The following is a 6,009-nucleotide window of genomic DNA, read 5'->3' on the forward strand; positions in this document are numbered from 1 at the left end:
ATGTACAGCAAACATCAGAGCTGTATATTATGCTCACACATTTAATTGAAAAAAGCATGCATCTATTACATGGCAGAAGCAAAAACAAAAGGTTTTTGCTTGGGCACATACAGGCCAAGCTGTTTAGATTTTTGATACATAATTTCAATCCAAATATTTGAATAGTTCCTTCCAAAGTCCAAGTCTATGGACCTTTCACATAGAACCAGTTCACTTACAATTTTCATCCTGAGATCTAAATAAAAAACACAATGCAAATTAACAATCATGGCTGCGCCATATATTATTGTATATTCAAACATTGTAGAAAGTTACTTCATAAAGTTTATCAAAACGCCATCTATAGCCATATAGACAGATCACATGAAATAATTGAGCTATTTGCATATCTGATGTATCCATTTAGCGCATGGTCTTGCATAATGTATGATTAACACAATGAATCTGTCATTCTGGAAATAAGCTCAAAAAGCTCGAAACTAATAGGACCAAATTAAGTTGCATGGTTTGGCCAGGAAATTTCTAATCACAACTGCATATTTTTTTATAAAAAAAATCATCAACATTATGTTAACAGGGATCTATATGATAAAGCGAAGAATAGAAGAACAAGGAAAACATATGTAGAGAACTAATTTGTATCAAGTCATATACCATACCTAGTTACGCGTTGTCTACACCATCTTCAATCAAAGCAAAACTCCCATAGTTTCCTACTAAAGAAGGAGGCCATGCCATGATGTAGGGATGGAAATGACGGGCACGAAAACTCCTCGGAAACAGCTTCTCCAGCTTCATTGTTTCTAAGCACAGCGCCAGAACCATCTCTGATGTGACCAAGTAGACAAACCCATCCACAATAGACATGGCTTGCAGTGTATCAATGTCTTCTGGTGGGTTTGCGTCTGCCTCATAGTCCACGCTACGCAGAACCCACCTCACCACACCATCATCATCAGCTCTGTTCGTGGACACAAAAATGCTCCCCCCGATGCAGAAAACAATGCAAAGGGCACCGTCCTAAGTTTCGCCAACAACCAAGTGGCAACCCTGCAGACCCTTCAGGTATGGTGAGAGCTCAGAAGAGGAGAACTCCATTGTTGCTGTGTCCAGCTTCAGCACGTGCTCCAGGTTCGTGAAAGCCCAGTACAGCGTGTCATTTGATCGCACCCCAAACTGAAGCCAATGTGTGTCGGCATCATTCGACAGTGCCCTCTCCTCGATTTCCACCCAAGGGTGAAAGAACCAATCCCCGGTGTCTGACGAGAAGACCACAGCTTGAACCTTGGATTTGCAATAACGAAGCCAAACAAGTTGGAACGACATGGGGTCTTCATCCGAGGAAAGCAAATGGCAGTCGACCGAGACAGGTACATCTGTCCTTTTTTTTATCGGAGAGTTAAATGCACGGTATGTTTATTAATTTTTTTTTTAGTAATGTATTATTTAGGGCTATCAACTTTCAAACTGTATTTTTTTGTCTATTAATTTTTGGTGGTGTGTCATCCAGGTCCGTCAACTTTTAAACTGTATTTTTGGGCATATTAACTTTTAGTGGTGTGTCAACATGTTCATCAACTTTTAAATTGTATTTTTGGTCCCTAAACTTTTTAACTGGTTCACCGTAGGTCCATACCATTCATTTAGTAAATAGATCTCACATGGCACGCCAAATAAGCAGCCACCGTGGAGTACAGGATGAGATCACCATCCGAAGATAATCTTCAATACGAAGAACCTGATTGAATCACCATCTAGAGTTTCTCGAGCGACGGCTCAACAGCGAATAAACTCTACAATAAAATCCAGTCTAATCTATCTGGTACAAGGCCGAAGGCCACAGGTACAGGCACGCAAATCATCTGACTCAAACAAAACTAGGACTCCACCGGCCCAACTAGGACCGATTGACCCTTAGTCTCTTATTCGGCTAACATGCATGCCACGTCCTAACACAGCCACCAATTTAATTCACGTACACAGGTGCACGCAGGCACTAAAGCTAGATGCTAGATATAAGTTCGTGTATCACAACTAGATAGGAAACTACTGCATGAAAATAATAAAATACTACGGCAATGATGCTAATCATGTTGGAAAAATTCCATTGATGATCTTCACCTCTTTAGAATTAGTACTGATGTATTTTGTTGCCTTTATTTTCTCCTCATTTCTATGCAATAATAAGTATCTCTATAAAATATTTTTGATGACAGTCCAGCAGTTATAAATTTCTTCATGTCCAAAATATATTTATCCTTAAAAATAATAGTTCTAAATTTAAGACCAGATGCTATTAACGAATTATACCTGCTACATTTGAATTATTGCTAGACAAGTCTTCATGAACATCTCGAGGAGCTATGGACTCATCACCTACTCTACGGTGGCTGCTTATTTGGCGTGCTAGGTTAGATCTATTCACTAAACGAAAGGGTATGGACCTACGGTGAACCAGTTAAAAAGTTTAGGAACCCAAAAATGCAATTTAAAAGTTGATAGACCTGAATTACACATCACCAAAAGTTAGCAGACAAAAAATACAGTTTAAAAGTTAATGGACCTATATAACACATCATCAAAAATTAATGGACCAAAAAATTTAGTTTAAAAGTTAATACCTAGATGACGCACCAATGGACCGGTGCATTTAACTCTTTATCGAACGAGAACGAGAATGAGAACGAGAACGAGACGGGCATATCTTTGCCATGTTCGCTTGGCTGATAAGTCATGGCTAAAAGTACGATTGATTGATTTGTCGTGGAAGAAAAATACCGTTCATCGGCTGAAAAAGTAACAGGGCGGTACTCCGTGCTTTATCGGGCCAGTGGGTTGACGGCGGCGAGTAACTCGGCGTCCCAATTCGCGAGGAGGAGGTAGCCGTCGCGGCAGTCTTGAATGTGCCAGTGGAGGGGCACGTCGGCCGCGTAACCTTGGGGATCCAGGAGCGCAGTGAGGGCGAAGTCGCCACCGCTAATGACCGCGAGCACGTCGTGGTCCCTGTGCTGGGCGGGCGCGAAGGCCGGGATGACGTCACGCTGGGGCTCCGCGACGAGACAGAGGAGGGGCGCCCGGTGGAGCTCGTGAAAGCGGCGGCGAAAAGCAGGGGAGGAGGCCACCGCGCGGCGCCACGAGCGGCAGGTGAGGGCGGCACGGAGGAGTGTCGCTAGGGAGGGTAGGTGGAGAAAGATCTCAAGCAGGATGTCCTCGCCGAGGGAGTCGATGGTGGTGGGGCCCGATAGCCTCGGTGATTTCGCCGCCGGCAGCTCGGTTGGGTCCATACCGCGGGACATCGTGGCGAACCGGAGACCGGCAGCGCCGCGGTGGTGAACCCTACCCAAATACCCAATTGCCCATCTCTGTACAATACCCAATTACCCAATTGCCCAAATACGTCTTGAACGAAAATTTGCCACAGGCCCAATCACGGAAAAAAAAAGAACAAGGCCCATCTCTGTACGATATAACCGTAGTGATGAGTGTGGAGTTCTCTGTTAATGAGGGCGCGTTTAGATACAAAAATTTTTGGGTTTTGTTTACTGTAGTATTTTTGTTTATATTTGATAATTAGTGTTTAATTATGGACTAATTAGATTCGAAAGTTTCGTCTCGTGATTTCTTATCTAATTGTGTAATTAGTTTTTTTTCGTCTATATTTAGTACTCTATACATGTGCCGTAAGATTTGATGTGATGGATAGTGCGTAAAATTTTTTAAACTAAACAGGCCCTGAGCTCTGATGGGGTGGCCCTGTCCATCACTCGAAACAATCACGGAAAATTTGCCACAGAAATTTGCCTTGTGAAAACCGTTCCGCATCTCCGCCGCAATGGAGCGCCAGGGGTCTCCAACCAGCCGCCGCCGGCGAAGCGCCCAAGAGATTCAAGCCCCACAAGCACCACCACCATCCACTCCCTCACGGACGACCTCCTGCTCTGGATCTTCCTCTGCCTCCCCTCCCTCGCGACGCTCGTCCGCGCCGCGCTCGCCTGCCGGGCGTGGCGCCGCGCGGTGGTTTCCTCGCCGGACTTCCGCCGCCGCTTCCGGGAGCTCCACCCGGCGCCCCTCCTCGGCATCTTCTTCGAGCCCCCCAGCCCCGTCCAACACCCGGCCCTCCCGGCTTTCCCCTCCTTCCTCCCCGTGCGCCGCCGCGAAAGGGACCTGTCCGTCGCCCTCCGCGGCGGCGACTTCTTCCTGACATGCCTCCAGCAGCACCCCTGCATGGCCCACTCCTGGGACATCCTCGACTGCCGCGGCGGTTACGTCCTCCTCTGTAATGTTGACCAGTCAAGTGCGCAAGCAATGGCGGTGGTGAATCCCCTGGCGCGACAGTGCCGGTTATTCGACTATCTCCATGTGGACACCTTCGAAGGTTGCCATGGCACTGCCGCGGAGCTCAACGCCTGCTTGCTCTGCTCCGAGGAGGAGCCCGCATCGTTCCGGGTGGTGCATCTTGCCTACGACGAGTCCGGGGCGCGGGCTGCTGTCTTCTCCTCGGACACCTGTGAGTGGAAAGTTCACCCCTGGGTTGATGTCCCAGGGAGACCACGGCGATCAAAATCGTGGCTTCTGAACAGTAGCATGCAATCAAATGGGTTCTTGTACTGGGTTTACAAGAATTACAAGTATATGGTCACGCTGAACACGGCGACAATGGAGTTCTCTGCCGAGGAGCTCCCTCAATTCCTGAAGAATCGGTGCTGCAGCTTCAGCGTTGGGGAAACAAACAACGGTGTGCGCTGTATTGCCTATGCTACTGACTTCACCGTTGGTGTGATGCTGCGAAGAACAGATAGCGATGGCACTGAGAAGTGGATGCTGGACAGGGCCACCCCATTAGATGCACAGCTTGATGGGGTTCTCAGGAAACAGAAGTGCAACTATGATGAGCTCCTGGTTGTGGCAGTCAGGAATGGCTTTGTGTACTTGGCAACTTCAAACAAGATCAGTGATTCTGCGAGTCCAAGTTGGTTCTTGTCGCTCTGCCTGGAAACGATGAAACTGGAGAATTTGTTTCAGAGGACATATGACGGTGCTGCACAACCTTATGTTATGGCATGGCCTCCTTGTTTAGTTGCTAACAATGGGAGTTCTCCACTTGATGCTGGTATGAAGTGTATTAAGTGCCTTCAAAGGAGGAAGGAGAGGATATAAATCAGCATGCCCAGGGGACCAGGGGCCATGGAACCTTGTTCTTTGAAGCTACATCATGCTGAAGGATCCAATCAAGTTTTAGTCTCCAGTCTATCCTGTAACTCTGTCTTTTAACCTGGTCGTTTATTATTTATTTACATCCAGTTACCACCTTTCAATGTTGGTGTAAAAACTTCTGAATTTGATTCTATTTCTTATGTTCACTGCTGAGTCGTCTTTATTTGTTCTGTTATTATGACTCTCTTTTGTGGGCTCCCTGTAATATTTTTTCTGCCAAGAGATCAGGATTAGTTTCCTTCTGTTAAAAAATAAATCACAAACCAAGGATTCTGTGTGTTGATACTATCCTCAGAACGTTAGGTATGTGAAAAATCCTGATATACTGGTTACATCCCTTCTACATGATTACATGAATTTGCATGTGTACTAATTTCCGCGATGATTCAATGAAGGACCAAATTTGTGTATTGATGTAGTAATTTAGCTGTTCTATTTTTAGTTCTTTTCCCAGTTAAATTACACCACTATAGATTAGTTAAACATGCATAGTCCTCTGTTTTTCTCTGAACCACTTAATACCTAATGAAACTTTCAATCTTTGTCATTGATAGATGCATAGAACCCTTCATTTGCGTAGTAGCTTTTGCTTTTGTGCTATGACGATCCGACTTAGAGCACACAGTCTCATAGCACACCCTATTTGTTTTCGGGTCATCACAGCACATGCTATCATCAATAATATCTTGCATTTCAGCATTCTTGTCCAGGCCATTTTTCTCCCAATATATATTGTTTGCATGTGCTTTGTATCTGGCCACTAAATCTGGCCTGGAGAATGGAGGTGTCTGGAAC

At 45.5% G+C, this 6,009-nt stretch overlaps 2 pseudogenes; one reads left to right on the forward strand and one right to left on the reverse strand.

Moving 5' to 3' along the window:
- Positions 1 to 582: 582 nt before the first annotated feature.
- LOC136458468 (uncharacterized) lies at positions 583 to 3,299 on the reverse strand (annotated as a pseudogene).
- A 533-nt stretch (positions 3,300 to 3,832) lies between these two features.
- LOC136458469 (uncharacterized) lies at positions 3,833 to 5,297 on the forward strand (annotated as a pseudogene).
- Positions 5,298 to 6,009: the final 712 nt, after the last annotated feature.

This window comes from Miscanthus floridulus, chromosome 6 (assembly GCF_019320115.1).
Source record: "Miscanthus floridulus cultivar M001 chromosome 6, ASM1932011v1, whole genome shotgun sequence".
Classification (NCBI taxonomy): domain Eukaryota; kingdom Viridiplantae; phylum Streptophyta; class Magnoliopsida; order Poales; family Poaceae; genus Miscanthus; species Miscanthus floridulus.